The sequence below is a fragment of the Microcaecilia unicolor genome, chromosome 11, assembly GCF_901765095.1.
Source record: "Microcaecilia unicolor chromosome 11, aMicUni1.1, whole genome shotgun sequence".
Taxonomy (NCBI): domain Eukaryota; kingdom Metazoa; phylum Chordata; class Amphibia; order Gymnophiona; family Siphonopidae; genus Microcaecilia; species Microcaecilia unicolor.
This window is the reverse complement of record NC_044041.1, coordinates 41,236,936-41,252,544: the sequence shown is the minus strand read 5'-3', so window position 1 is coordinate 41,252,544 and position 15,609 is coordinate 41,236,936. Positions and strand designations below refer to the sequence as shown.

At 45.2% G+C, this 15,609-nt stretch overlaps 1 protein-coding gene across 2 annotated transcripts in view; it reads left to right on the top strand.

The window, feature by feature from the left end:
- CCDC92 (coiled-coil domain containing 92) overlaps positions 1 to 15,609 on the top strand; it is a 56,773-nt gene that overhangs the window by 15,757 nt on the left and 25,407 nt on the right. Inside the window, exon 1 of one of the 2 annotated variants that reach the window (XM_030218103.1) lies at positions 3,917 to 3,980. The exons of the other annotated variant lie outside the window; for it this stretch is intronic. The gene's annotated coding sequence lies outside the window, so the exon portion shown is untranslated. Of the gene's footprint in view, positions 1 to 3,916; positions 3,981 to 15,609 lie in introns of those variants that run through there. 2 annotated transcript variants of the gene reach the window in all.

Below are 15,609 nucleotides of genomic sequence, written 5' to 3'. Positions count from 1 at the left end.
ATGTGACAGTGTGCACCCCAGCATGGGATGCTTCTCAACGCCATTTACCTGGTGGTCAAATCCAACAACCAGGGCCGACAGACCGAGCAGGGTCATGCAAGCACAGAGTGGTCACTCAACATGGGCATTGCCTGTGAGATCTTCCGAGTGTGGGACACTCCTCAGTGGACCTCTTTGCCATTCAACTTAATCACAAAATCCCTCAGTTCTGTTCCAGTCTCCAGACCCATGACAGACTACCATCGGATGCCTTCCTCCTTCATTGGGGGATAGGTCTTCTGTGTGTGTATCCTCCCATCCCTCTGGTGGGGAAAACTTTGCTGAAACTCAAGCAAGACTCAGGAACAATGATCCTGATCCCTCCATATTGGCCAAGGCAAATCTGGTTCCCTCTTCTTCTGGATTTGTCCTCCAAAGAACCGTGGAGATTGGAGTGTTTTCCAACCTTCATCACGTAGAACAAGGGATCTCTTCTGCATCCCAACCTCTGGTCTCTGGCCCTCACAGCCTGGATGTTGAGAGCTTAGAATCTTCTTCCTTGCATCTTCTTGAAGGTGTCGCCTGGGTCTTGTTGGCTTCCAGGAAAGATTCCACAAAGAGGTTTTGCTTTTTCAAGTGAAGGAGGTTTGACATCTGGTGTGAGGGCAAAGCCCTAGATCCCCTTTTTTGCCCTACACAGACTTTGCTTGAATAACTTCTAAACCTTTCTGAGTCTGGTCTCAAGATCAACTCTGTAAAAGTTCACCTTAGTGCAATTAGTGCTTAGTATCGCTATGTAGAGGGAAGGCCCATCTCTGGACAGCCTCTAGTTATTAGCTTCATGAGAGGTTTGCTTTTTACAAAACCCTGTCAAATATCCGCCTGTGTCATGGGACCTCAACGTCGTACTCACCCAGCTGACGAAAGTTCCTTTTGAGCCACTAGATTCCTGTCATCTGAAGTACTTGACCTGGAAGGTCCTGGTTTGGTGGCTGTTACTTCAGCTTGCAGGGTCAATGAGCTTCAGGTCCTAATGGCAGATCCACCTGACACTAAATTTCATCATAACAGAGTAGTTCTCTGCATGCATCCTAAGTTCCTGCCTAAGGTTGTGTCAGAGTTCCATCTGAACTAGTTGATCTTTCTTCCAACACTCTTTCCCAAGGTACATGCCCATCCTGGTGAAAGCACACCATACCTTGGACTGCAAGCAATCATTGGCCTTGTACTTGAAGTGGACTAGGCCCTACAGACAGTCCACCCAGCTTTTTGTTTCTTTTGATCCCAACAGGATGGAGGTTGCCATCAGGAAATACACCATCTCTAATTGGCTGGTAGATTGCATTTCATTCACTTATGCCCAGGCTGGGCTGACTCTTGAGGATCATGTTAAAGTTCCGAATGTCAGAGCCATTGCTGCATCAGTAGCCCACTTGAGGTCAGCCTCCTTTGAAGAAATTTGCTAGGCTGTGACATGGTCTTCAGTCCACACATTCACATCTCATCACTGCCTCGAGCAGGATACCTGACATAATAGTCAGTTTGGACAGACAGTTCTTCAGAATTTGTATTGGGTCTAGAATCCAACTCCACCCCGTTAGGCCCATTCTATTCTGTTCCAGACTACACTCTCACCCAGTTGTATATAGTTTTAGGTTAATTACTGTTTTGTCCATTCTGTAGCAAGGCTCAATTGACCTGTGGTTGTTTTTTCAGTGAACCTGGTAGCTAGGGATTCCCACATGTGAGAATATGGCCTGCTTGTCCTCGGAGAAAGTGAAGATACTTTCCTACAGCAGATATACTCCAAGGACAGCAGGCCATTCGTTCTCACATACCTTCCCACCTCCCTTTGGAGTTATCTCCTTTTTGTGCTATGCTATAGTATTGTACTGATAGCCCCTTGCTCTTGCAGATGGTGGGAAGGCACTCAGCAATGCACAGTGGGGATGCTGCACGTGCTCTTAAAGCTCTACTGTCTTAAACTCCGCACCAGGTGACGTGGATGATGTCACCCACATGTGAGAATGAATAGCCTACTGTCCTCAGAGAATACCTGCTATCTTTGCTTTTCTGGTGGGGGTCACTTCAGCTTGCAGAGTCAGTGAGCTCCAAGCCCTGATAGCTCATCCACCATGTAGATTTCATCACAACAGAATAGTTGTCTGCATGCACCTGAAGTTCCTTCCTAAGGTAGTGTCAGAGTTCTGTCTTAACCAGTCAATTGTTTTGTCTGCATTTTTCCCAAAGCCACATACCCATCCTGCAAGTAAGCCTTAGACTTTTATATGGAGCGGACTAAAGCCCGTAGACAGTCTACCCAGCTTTTTGTTTCTTTTGACCCAAACAGGATGGGAGTGGCCTGCGGCAAACTTGGATAGCAGATTGCATCTCCTTTACTTATGCCCAGACTGGGCTGTAACTTGAGGGCCATGTCATGGCTGATAATGTCAGAGCCATGGCTGCATCGGTTGCTCACTTGAGATCAGCCTCCATAGAGGAGATGTGCAAGGCTGCAGTGTGGTCTTGAGTCCACACTTCACTTCTCACTGCTGCCTTGATCAGGATACCGACACAATAGTCGGTTCGGCAGGCAGTCCTGCAGAATTTGTTTGATGTCTAGAATCCAACTCCACCCTCCTAGGCCCTGTTTTATTATGTTCCAGGCTGCACCTACACAGCTAGTATATATATAGGTTCAGGTTCATTGGACTTTTAGTTTTGACGTTTGGACATTTGATTATTCTAGCTTTGTTGTTTTCGGGAGTCCCAGTGTGAGAATATAAAGGTCTGCTTGTCCTCGGAGAAAGCAAAGATGCCTATCTGTAGCAAGTGTTCTCTGAAGACAGCAGGCTGATTATTCTCACATACCCTCCCACCTCCCCTAGTTTTGAATTTAGTGTACTCTTTTTGCTTTTTCACCTGACTGGGGTATCTGTGCTCGTGTATTGGGCAGGAAGGTGGCACCCGCACATGCGTGGCAAGACGCTTCTAGAAGCTTCTAACAATACTCGCTAGTCAGCATCCGCACCGGGCTGCTGTCAGATGATGTCACTCAATGTGAGATAGTTGGCCTGCTGTCCTCAGAGAACACCTGCTACAGGTAAGTATGCTTTACTGACATTTGGGAATTTGATTGTTTTGTGGGTGACTTGCAGTATAAGGGGCCCTTTTACTAAGCCGCAGTAGGCACTAGCACATGCCTACTGCATGTCAAAAAGCACTGTCGCGGGACACACTGAGACATCCCGTGATAGTGTGCCAATCGCCGCATGGTAAAAAAAAAGTTTTATTTTTTAGTGCGGGAGGTGTGTTATGGGCAGAGACAGCATGCCCTGCGCTAATTGGGCACACTGCTCGATTAGCGTGGGATTAGAGCAGGAACCTTTTCCACCTAGTAAGTAGATAGCGGTAAGGGCTCCCCTGCTACTGACCACCACGCTAATTGGGAAGTTAGCGCGTGGCCATTATAGGGGGAAAAAAGGCAAATTCGGCCAGTATACTGCCATGCTAAAAGTGGCCTCTGTATGGGAAATCCATGTGCTAAAAGTAGCACAGCTTGTTCCTTCCCCCCTATCCAATGTAATTGTAATTGATTAATCTGTACATTGTAAGCCACTTTGAGTCTGCTTTATGTGGAAAAAAGTGGGGTATAAATGTTCATAAATAATAAATAAATAAAAGGACCTCTAAATGATTAAAGCCAATTCACCTTATTGGGAAAAATTCTTTGTTCTCTCCTACGAAACCTTTTCCTTTGCACATTTCTTTTATCACTTTTTCAGTCTTACATTAATCTCTGCACACAGCAGAGCCTGTGACTTACACTCTGCATATAGGAAGAAAGAAGATTGTGGAGTGCAAAAAATGCAATTGGAGACCGTGTAAATGTGGTGGAAAGATACAGAAATTATCCTAATTGCATTGAGTGCCACTGGCCTGGTTAGAAAGAATTTCTAAACACAACTCGATATGTTGCAGTTTGTAACCTCCTTCTGATCGTAAGTAATAATAACAATAGCACAATGCAAGTGTTGAGACAGTCATTCACTGTACAATCTAAGAAACTGAGCTCAACTCCCACATACCCTGGTTTATGTGGGAGGTTCATTTCTGTCATGGTATGTGCAATAAGGAGTAATTCTATAAGTGCAATCCCCTGTTAGGTTGAGGATTACTAGGAGAGTAAGTCCCTGTGGAGAGTCACTGGGGGGGAGTGACTGGGAGGTCCCTGGGTGGGAGGAAGCTCAACCGAAGAGGAATAGTTTGAAATAAAATGTAGATAAATAGTTCCCTGAGACTGAAGGGGGAAGGAGATTAGAAGGAGATAAAAAGGATTGTTCGCCTTGGGAGGGGGTCTTGGTTGCCTGATGGACCCCTGCCACTGACCTGGAAGAGAAAAGGGGAATCCCAAATAGGAGAAGTAAAGCCACTGGGTATAAAGAGGAGTTGTGGCTCAGAAAAGCAACAGCTGTGAAGGAGCAGAGCTATGGGTGGGCAAAGGGAGAAGACCCAACCCAGGAGTGTGGGATTGAAGCCAGGGAGCGCCTATCCTAAGACCAGGGTGGAACCAATGCAAAGTTCACCTTGGAGGGAGGTCAGACTACGGAGGTTCCGGACCTGTAAGTGAAAGGAGCACAGCCTTTCAGGACATTATTCTCTGGGATAGGCATAGACAGGAGTCTGTAAAAAGTGTATATAGTCCTGCTGGAAAGAGTCTGTAACTGTATCCAAGGAAGGAGAATACAGGAGTTCCCCTGCAGAACACCAGAAGCATTGGAGTTTTAAAAGCTTTGCATTCAATGTTGAAGAGTTGAAATGGATTGAGGCTCCTGCTGTTGCAGAGTTGAAGAATAAACTGTGAGTTTGCATTAGCTGCTGACTTCAATGTGTTTATTGGACTTGAGAGAAGATAAAAGTCTCCCAAGCCTGCTTAATCTAACACCCAGCCTTGTTTTGTATTTTGGGGTTCCTGGGGGAGAAGAGGGTAATTCCAACCACTAACACTTCTTTTCCCAGGTGAAGGCACCAAGCGCCAAGAGAGTAGGGGACCAATGGAGACTGCTTCAGGAGGCTCTAACCGGGGTCAGACCCCGAATCCAGGAGCGCCTAGGTCAGGGGCGTTGCATAAAAGTCTGGAGGCACCTCTGGGATCTCAAAGAGTTTTTTTTGTAAGAAAATATTTTTGTTTTAAACTGTGGAAAGGTCTGGCATCAAGCATTTTGTGGATTACAAATATTGTGCCTTTTGGATTACAAATACCAATACTGCGAGGATTACAAAATTTGGTGCCCGAGAATACCAGAGGTACTGTTAGTACAGAGCTCGGTAGAAATTTGAAAGTTTCCCGCCCAGTGAAAGCCCACACTAACAGACATAGTGAAGTGTGCCAAAACTGTGAGCACCTGGTAAAGGGCGAGAAGTTTTTGCTGAATCATCATAGCAGGCGATCCCCTCTTCTGTCAAGGAGGAGGATAGAGTGCTCTAGTGATGGCACGTAGCAGAAACTGGGAACAAACTGCTGTTGGACAGTGGAAAGGGTGTGGAAATCATCTGCACATTTCTAGAGGACAAAGGACAGACATGCGAGCTGAAAGTGCAATGCCACCCTAAAAAAGGGGAGGAAGATCTGCTCAATCATGTGGGAGTTTGGAGAACATGGGCGATTGGAGCAGAGAGGATCAAGGAAGAAAGATGGTGCACCGCTTGCAGGCTGTGGAGGAGCTGAATGCGGAGGAGAGCACAGTGATGGGCTGACTTGTGTGCCCTGGCTTCCCCTACTGGAGCAAGCCCATGCCAGTTAAGTTTTGTTGCCCGGAGTGCAGAACAGGTTTCTACAAGAAGGAGGGGAGCAGTGTGTCGTCAGGCAGTACAAGCCCCACACCACCACAGAAGGAGGGCTCGTCGAGACGACCAGTCATAGAGGACACCTTGGGGGAGGGCCACGGGGCCGAACCTGGTGTCCAGATATTCCAGCAACTGGAGGGGAAGTGGTTGGAAACCCTCTCAGCAGGATTGCTACAGGAGACAGCCAGTGTAAAAGACCCAGCGAGCCTGGGTCCTCTTGCCGAGATTGGAGGAGCTTGGGTGAGGAGGAAACGCAGTGCCAGCACCCCCCACAGTGTTATCTTCTCTGTCGAGAAGCAGTCCAGAACCTCTGTCCATTGGATCCATGGGCCAGGGGCAATGGTGTGCCCCGTGGACACAGAGGTAGTTTTGACGAGGAGGGTAGACCCAGTACCCATGGTGATGAGGGAAAAAGTGAATCCCCCAACCACACCACAGGAGTGGTTTCATGTGGAAGACACTGAGAGACTTGGGAGACTGGGCTATGTTGGATTTTCTCTGTTTGGCCACTGGGAGGTAATGTGGAGGGGCATAATCGAATGGGGTGCCTAAGTTTCCTGAGGGCGTCCTCGCAGGACATCCCCATGAAGTGGGCGGGGAAACCCGTATTATCGAAACAAAAGATGGACGCCCATCTTGTTTCGATAATACGGTCGGGGACGCCCAAATCTCAACATTTAGGTTGACCTTAGAGATGGTCGACATAAATGTTGAGATGGTCGACCTTAGAGATGGTCGTCCCTGGTTTTCGGCGATAATGGAAACCGAGGACGCCCATCTAAAAAACAACCAAATCCATGTCATTTGGTCGTGGGAGGAGCCAGCATTCATAGTGCACTGGTCCCCCTGACATGCCAGGACACCAACTGGGCACCCTAGGGGACACTACAGTGGACTAACTGATGCACTAACTGAATGGAAAAAGGCATGCAGTGGTCACTAACCACCTCCCACCCCGAAAACAACAACTTTAAAAAACTTTTGTCTTTTTTTAGAGGATGGGTGAAGGACATCCTTTGCTGTGCCTCTGTCCCTGCGACGGCAGTTGACTGCATCCAAAATGTGATGTTTCTGTGAGAAGGATGTCATGCCTTTGCTATTGCCTCCGACACCCCCTTTATTATTTATTATTTATTTGGATTTTGGATCACAAGTAGCAGCAGTGGGATTTGAACCAGCCATCTCTGGATTGCAAGGTCAGTGCTCTAACCACTAGGCCACTCTTCCACGTCCCTTGAAATTTGGCCATCCCTGAGGGCGGGGGGCAGTTGAGGCCGTCCAAAATGTTTGAAAGAAGGACGTCCACGCCTTCGTATGCCTCCACTGGTGCACACATACGTCCCCCACCCTAGGGACCTGCATACTGCCCCTCCCCACAGATACAGCCAAATTTCAAGGGAGTGGAGGAGTGGCCTAGTTGTTAGAGCACTGGTCTTGCAATCCAGAGGGGGCCAGTTCAATTCCCACTGCTGCTACTTGTGATCCAAAATCCAAATAAATAAAGGGGGTGTTAGAGGCATAGCAAAGGCATGGACATCCTTCTCACAGAAACATCCACATTTTGGACGTCCTCAACTGCATTGCAGGAACGAGTATGCATAGGCGAAGGATGTCCCTTCACCCATAACTCTACTAAAAAAAAAAAAAATTTTAAGTTTTTTTTTTCAGGGTGGGAGGTGGTTACAATGACCACTGGGGAGTGAAGGAGGTGCATGCCCTATTCCCTCCTGTGGGTCATCTGGTCCTGTAGGTCACATTTATGGGTCTATGGTCGTAAAAAAAAAAAAGGACCAAGTAAAGGTCAGCTGAAGTGTTCGTCAGGGACACACTTTTTTCTATTATCGCTTGAAGGAGCCCTCTTGTTAGGCACGCCCCAGTCCTGCCTCCGACATGCCCCCGGGAACTTTGGTCATCCCCTGCAAATGGGAAGCAGTTGTGGGACGCCCAAAATCGCTTTCGATTATGCTGATTTGGGCGACCCTGAGAGAAGGACGCCCATCGCCTGATTTGTGTCGAAAGATGGGCGCCCTTCTCTTTAGAAAATAAGCCTGATAGTAACATAGTAAATGACGGCAGATAAAGACCTTACGGTCCATCCAGTCTGCCCAACAAGACAAACTCATTTACATGGTATGTGATACTTTATAGTATACCCGAGTTTGATTTGTCCTTGCCTTTCTCAGGGCACAGACCGTAGAAGTCTACCCAGCACTGTTCTTGTACTAAGTTCTGAAGCTAACGTCGAAGCCCCTTAAAAATTCACACTCCAGCCCATCCCTATCTATTCAGTCACAATCAGGGCATAGACCGTAGAAGTCTGCCCAGCTCCCATTTTGTTCCCATTACCAGTGTTGCCACCCAATCTCCACTAAGATTACATGGAACCATTCCTTCTAACAGGATTCCTGTGTGTTTATCCCATGCATGTTTGAATTCCATTACCATTTTCATCTCCACCACCTCCCGCGAGAGGGCATTCTACATATCCACCACCCTCTCTGTGAAAAAATACTTCCTGACATTAGTCCCGAGTCTGCCCTCCTTCAACCTCAATTCATGTCTCTAGTTCTACCGCCTTCCCGTCTCCAAAAAAGGTTCATTTGTGGATTAATACCTTTCAAATATTGAAACGTCTGAACGTGTACCACGAACTTGGCTTCCAAGTGGGTGGTCCACAGTCCGGAGGTAGACCGTCTGCTCCAGACTCTGTGGATCCCCATGAGTGTAGTTGATGCAGAAGGACGGCCTGGGCTGAATCCAGTGGTTCTTAGACAGGTGCTTGCTAGGAGAGCCAGTACCTGAGGAACTCCTAAATGAAGTATGGATTGAGAGCGGGAAAGCCACTGGAACAAAGCTACCCAAGTTAGCCGGGCAGACTGCCATTTGAAGAAGGTGGTCTGAGACTTCCTGGGGACTACCCTAACTGTATGTCCCTCTGACAGTCATGCGTTTGGTGAGGCCCAGCGTGACGTGGTGAATTAAGGAGGAGAGCTTCCATCCAATGAAGAAAGACTCTAAGTATCTGGTCAAGATAGAGGATCCAGGAATGAATGACAAAGTCCTGGTCCAGTATGCAGACTGGACTGTGGGCTGGTCTGTCTGGGCCTATTATGTCAGGTTGCAGAGTGATGGTTCCAGAAACCTGACCCCAGGGGTGTACAGTTGATCAAGACTGCTGAGTTGAGTCCTTAGGTCTAAAAGAAGGGTGTTGAGCTGTTGACCCTTTTTTGGAGTTGTGTTACTAAGTAAGAAGGATGCGTGAAATGATGTTTGGGTTATGGAAAATGATGGATTGGACCCAGATCCCAGATGTGAGAGGGGAGGGGTGTCATAATTGTGTTATGCTGTGATGAAAAGATGATGGTTAAAGTTTAGTTTGCTGCTAAAAAGTGTTCTCAACTGTTTGGGAGAAATGTGGAGGTATTGAAAAAATTATTGGTATATATTGATATATATTTTATTATTTTTATTGCATTTGTACCCCAAATTTCCCACCTATTTGCAGGCTTAATGTGGCTTACATAGTATTGTTAACATAATTATTCCAGTATATCAGGTACAGTTAGTAATTATGTAGAGATTAATTAAGGGAAGAAAGAAGAAGGAATGGATTTATTAGGGTATTTATAAAAGGTGGGCTTTCATAACTGAATGGGTTGTTGAAGTGGATTAGTGGAGCTGTAAGTTCTCATTGTAGGCCTTGTTGAAGAAATATGTCTTCAGAGATTTGCAAAAGATAGTTGTTTCGTCGATTGTTTTCAGGTCTGTGGGTAATGCATTCCATAATTGCGTGCTCATGTAAGAGAAGGTGGTGGCATGTATCAGCTTGTATTTTAGTCCTTTACAGCTGGGGAAGTGCAGGTTGAGAAATTTGCGAGATGATCGTGTGGCGTTTCTGGGAGGTAGGTCCACAAGGTTTAACATGTAGGTTGGGGCGTCTGCGTGAATGATTTTGTGTACAATCATGCAGATCTTGAATGCAATGCATTCTTTAAGTGGGAGCCAGTGAAGTTTCTCTCTTAAGGGTTTTGCACTTTCATATTTAGTTTTTCCATATATGAGTCTGGCGGCTGTATTCTGTAGTCTAGAGTTTTTAATAGTCTGTTCTTTGCAGCCAGCGTACAGTACGTTGCAGTAGTCCAGATGACTTATTACCATTGACTGTACCAAGGTATGGAAGATGTATCTCGGGAAGTAAGGTTTTACTCTTTTGAGTTTCCACATGGAGTAGAACATCTTTTTCGTAGTGTTTTTCATGTGGGCATCAAGAGTGAGGTTTCGATCAATGGTGACTCCAAGAATCTTCAAGTTTTGTGAGACAGGAAGAGAACAGTATGGTGTGGTTATGGTGGAGAAGTTTTTTGTGTTATATTGTGAGGTAAGTACAATATGTTATATGTTATATGATATGTTATAGAAGGTGAGGTAACTATCCAAGCTTGAGCAGGCTGCCACCCTTGCAGTACCTGGGTGTTCTGTTTAAAGCTGAAGGGAAAAAAGGACCCCCCGCCCCCCCCATATTGATAATGTGTCCAATGGGTAGGGAAGGAGAGAGGGAATAGTAGTCTCTCCTAAGCAGAGAGGGTTGGACGCAAGCTAACCCTGGATAAACAGACACCTCCCTGTAGGAGGAGATGGGGGGGGGGGGGGTGGAAATCTGGAAGCCAGCCCAGGTCTGTCTAAAAATCAGTAACCTGCAATAGAGTTTTGGTCTGCATGAGGTTTGTGGGTATAAGAAGCATCCCAGAAGAATCTTAGCAGTCCATGCTGGATATGTAATGACTAGAACCACAGTGCAGCCTGGGTACAGCAAGAAGTACTGACAGAACCAACCCTACCACTAGGTGGACAAGACATTTGCCTAGAGTGGCAGTGCAGCACCAGCACAGCTGGCAAAGACAGCAGCAGAAAAGCCCTCTAAAAGTTGTAGTCACAGGCAGGCATTTCAGCATTCCCCCCCTCCTAAAGGGCAATCCCTATCCCCCTGTAACTCTTCAGTCTCAGGGCACTATTTCTCCGCATTTTATTATTTCAATCTACTCCACTTGAGATGGGCTTCCTCCCACCCAGGGACCTCCCAGTCACTCCCCCCAGTGACTCTCCACAGGGACTTACTCTCCTAGTAATCCCAACCTAATGGGATTACACTGTCTCCGCAATTAACCATTCCTTGCCCCCAAGAGACTCTGGGTTTTGTTCTCCCTTCATTTTGGAGCAACACAAACCTCACACAACATCATTTCAACTAAATATTTTCCTCCCTCCCCCCCCCCCCCCAATACTCTCCGATTGTATTGGCCAGTCAAAGTAGACTAGTTTCTTTCTCTTCTCAAGTCATGTTCTCTGTTTCCTCAGTCCTTCTCCAAAAGACACATGGATACACCCCAACACATTTGCAGTACTTGAGGATAAGCACTTAGCCACATGCACATTGTAGATGCCTTAACAAAAATCCCAAAAGCAGAGTTTCTTAGATCTGTTCCTTTAAAATACAACAAGTTCCCATAAGGCAAAAAATACCAGCTTCTAGGCAAACCTAAGACATGCCCTCACCCAGCCCAACTCACCCATAGCGACAACTGTGCAGGAGGAGAGCTACGGCTGGGCAGAGGAGAGACCCAGCCCAAGAGTATGGAATCAGAGCCAGGGAGTGCCTGTTTCAAGACCATGGTGGAACCAACGCAAAGGTCACCTTGGAGGGAGGTCAGACCACAGGGGTTCTGGACCTTTCGGGACATTATTCTCTGGGATAGGCATGGACAGGAGTCTGTAAATGTGTATATAGTCCTGCTGGAATCTTTAAATATATCCAAGGGAGGAGAATACAGGAGTTCACCTGCGGAACACCAGAAGGATCAGAGTTCTAAAAGCTTTGCATTCAGTGTTAAAGAATTGAAATGGACTGAAGATCCTGCTGTTGCAGAGCTGAAGAAGAGGAGTGTGGTAGCCGTGTTAGTCCACTCTTAAGGGTATCAATAGAAATCAAACAAAATAAAACATGGAAAAGAAAATAAGATGATACCTTTTTTATTGGACATAACTTAATATATTTCTTGATTAGCTTTCGAAGGTTGCCCTTCTTCGTCAGATCGGAAATAAGCAAATGTGCTAGCTGACAGTGTATATAAGTGAAAACATTTAAGCAGTGAGAATACTGAAAGGTAACTTTAAAACCATACAAGAATGTAAGACCTTTGAAGTCAGAATGATTGAATATTTTAACACCCAACAGAAAGGACTTAACAAGGATCTGGGGTTCCTAGCCCATTATAAACCATAAAGCTGTATTTCTCTGTTGATCACCCTCCCCTCACCTATCCACACCTATCCTGTTAGAATATCAATGATATGCTTTGATGTCCCCATGCATACCTCCTACCCACCCCCATCCTCCCACCCTGTCAGACTGTCATAGTAATGCTTGAATGTTTTCACTTATATACACTGTCAGCTAGCACATTTGCTTATTTCCGATCTGACGAAGAAGGGCAACCTTCGAAAGCTAATCAAGAAATGTATTAAGTTATGTCCAATGAAAAAGGTATCATCTTATTTTCTTTTCCATGTTTTATTTTGTTTGATTTCTATTGATAACCTAGAGCTGAAGAATAAACTGTTGTGAGTTTGCATGAGCTTCTGACTTCCATGTGTTTATTGGACTTGAAAGAATGTAAAAGTTTCCCAAATCTACTTAATCTAACAGCCAGCCTTTGTTTTCCATAGTTTGCATTTGTATTTTTGGGTTCCTTGGGAATAAGAGGGTAATCCTACCCCAGAGTAAGGGACCGACGGAGACTGCCTTTGCAAGGCTCCAACCAGGTCAGACCCCCGAATCCAGGAGCACCCAGGTCAGGGGCGTTACATATGGGTGTAGGATTGTACATGTGCCATACATGCCAATATTCTGGCTACACAGTATTTTATAAGATGGTGCCTAAATGCAGTGGTGAATAGTTTTAAGGTGGGCACACACACCGGTGTAGCACAGGCAGGGTACACAGTAACCAGATAAATTATAGAATACTGTAATTTACATGCATTGTATAGCAATTTAGGCACAAGCATGTACATCAGCTCTTGTGCCTCAATTATACATGTGTATTTTACCTGTTATGCCAGTATTCTATAATGGAAAGTAGATGCCTATTTTTCTTTATAGAATTGGCTCAAGGTATGCGCCCCTTTAAAGAATTGCTCTTTAAATGTCAGCACTAGCCATGGCTACTTCTCAGGTGCCGCTGTTCATGCAGGAGGATTAAAGGTGATGCCAGAGGGGTAGAACCACTACTTGTCCTTTTATCCTCACCTCTTTATTCCCTTACCCTTATTGTTCTGTCTGTTTACCTGTCTTATCTAGATTGTAAGCTCTTTGAGCAGGGACTGTCTTTTGTGTATGGTGTATAGCGCTGCATATGTCTTGTAGGGCTATAGAAATGATAAGTAGTAGTAGTAGTCAGCTAAGGAAAAAAAAATCCTTTCAAAGTAAGTATATGGCACTTCAGTATATTTGTGCAACAACACTACTTTACAAAAACTCTCTTTTTCCAGAGAATTTTCTTTTGTTACAGCTTTCATTTGATCTGTTTCTTTATTTTACGAAGCCATGTGCAGAGGAAATACAAGGAGACCTTTTTTTTTTTTTTTTTTACTGAGAGAGTGGTAAATGGCAGGAATATCCTACAAGCAGGAAACCAGTTCTGTGACAGAATTAAGCCTGATAAAAACAGATGTTGAGGGTAGTAGTTTGAACAGGCTTGAGAGATTGGGTAAAAGTTGCTAGAGTGAGAAGGGAAGGGAAGGACATCTAAGTGTTGGCATCGGTCCAGGTGGTAGAGGCAGATCGATATTCTCGGCTTTCGCAGTCTAGGCAGGAACAGCCAAGGCAGACCATTAGTTAGTCCTTCCCAGCCGTGATCTCATCCTTCTGCTGCTTGGCTTCATTCCAGGAAGAGAGTGAGCTGTCCCACAGAGCATCATTTCTAATGGACTGATATAACAAGTTTTTAGTGTTTCTTTCCTGTTTTTCTAGCCTCATCTCACTGAATTGTGTCACTATTTTAAATGTTACATCTTTGTCTGTGTTGCACCTGTTTTCTGCTTGTTTATTGAGTGCTTTATAGTATAACTTAGTATTATGACTGAATTGTATTCTGCAGTGAAGCCGGAACACCTTGTTAAGTATACTTTTCTTCTGTGACAAATATTGTATCAATAGAAGTTATTCCTGTAAGCAAACTGATGTTTGTCTTTTCATGCATGTGACCTTTGTAAGCACAAATAAATAAATACCTCAGTACTGAAACGAGGAATAAAGCAAAGGTATTCAGCAGAGACCGACCCAGAAGGATTGCCCACCCCATGTTCACATTTCTTTAGAACTTTTTTTTTTCTCACATCATGCTGAATATGGCAGTATTTTCCAGAAAGCTGGTTTCTTTGTGGACTCTGGTACCTTTTAGTAATCCAAGAGAAGAATTCTCCAAATGCAGTAGTTTGCAGGGGGTGTCTGTGAAATTAGGATTATTTTGTCCATAATGTCTGTCAGTTCTTCTTGATTCCTGTGGAGGAATTGGAACACACCAATAATTCCTCCAAGATTTCTGTCAGAGCAACTACTGGAAGTGTTTTAGAAAGACTTGTTTGTGAGAGTAACTCCAGCATTTTTTCAGGATGGGAGGGTGTTAGTGACCACTGGGGGAGTAAGGGGAGGTCATCCCCAATTCCCTCCGGTGGTCATCTGGTCATTTAGGGCACATTTTTGTGGCTTGGTCGTAAAAAAAAAAAGGACCAAGTAAAGTCGTCCAAGTGTTCATCAGGGACGCCCTTCTTTTTTCCATTATCTGCCGAGGAAGCCAATCTCTTAAGCACGCCCCAGTCACGCCATCGCTACGGTGCGGACGCCCTCGTGAACTGTGGTCATCCTTGCAACAGAAAGCAGTTGAGGATGCCCAAAATCGGCTTTCGATTATGCCAATTTGGGTGACCATATGAGAAGGACACCCATCATCCAAAAATAAGCCTGCTGGTCTCCTCAGTAAAGGTGGTTAAGGGTTTTGCTTCTCCTTTAGGAAGTTTACAGCCCCACTCTCCCCCCCCCCCCCCCCCCCCACAGTTGTTTTAACTATATATTTGATTTTCAACTTTGTTCTGCAATTCACCACCCTACATTGAAGAGAGGAGAACTGTAGGGCTCCAAAATATAGGAACTTTGGGGTGGGGGTAGTTTAAGACGTGTATTGTGTTGACGGTGTAAGGCCATTTCATCACTGACAGTTCATCATTGAGACTCTTTATCACCTGACTCTTCATTACTGCATCACCTCATCACCAAACCAGGTCATCACAGGACACTTCATCACCATGGACATTTTATTACATGACACTTCATTATGTATTCAAGCTAAATGTATTCAAATAATATGCATGGAAAACTTGTGACAAATGGCGGGAGGGGGCATGCCAGCATACATCTGCACCTGTTCTCTTGCACCTAAATATGAGCCTTGCTAAAACTTCTTACACATAAAACTTTCAGAAGATTCATTTAGGTGCAGAAGAACAGCGTTTTCATCACCTTAATCTGTCACTTCATCGTGTGACACCTCACCATCACATGACACTTCATCACATATTCAAGCTAAATGCATTCAAATTATATGTGTGGAAAACTTATAGCAGATGGGGGAGGGGAATTTGCCAGTAATCGTGGTTTCTTTATGTGCATGTCCAAGGGAAACCAGAAGTGCCAGGAACACATTGGCATATGTTCTTTTTACGCCTGAA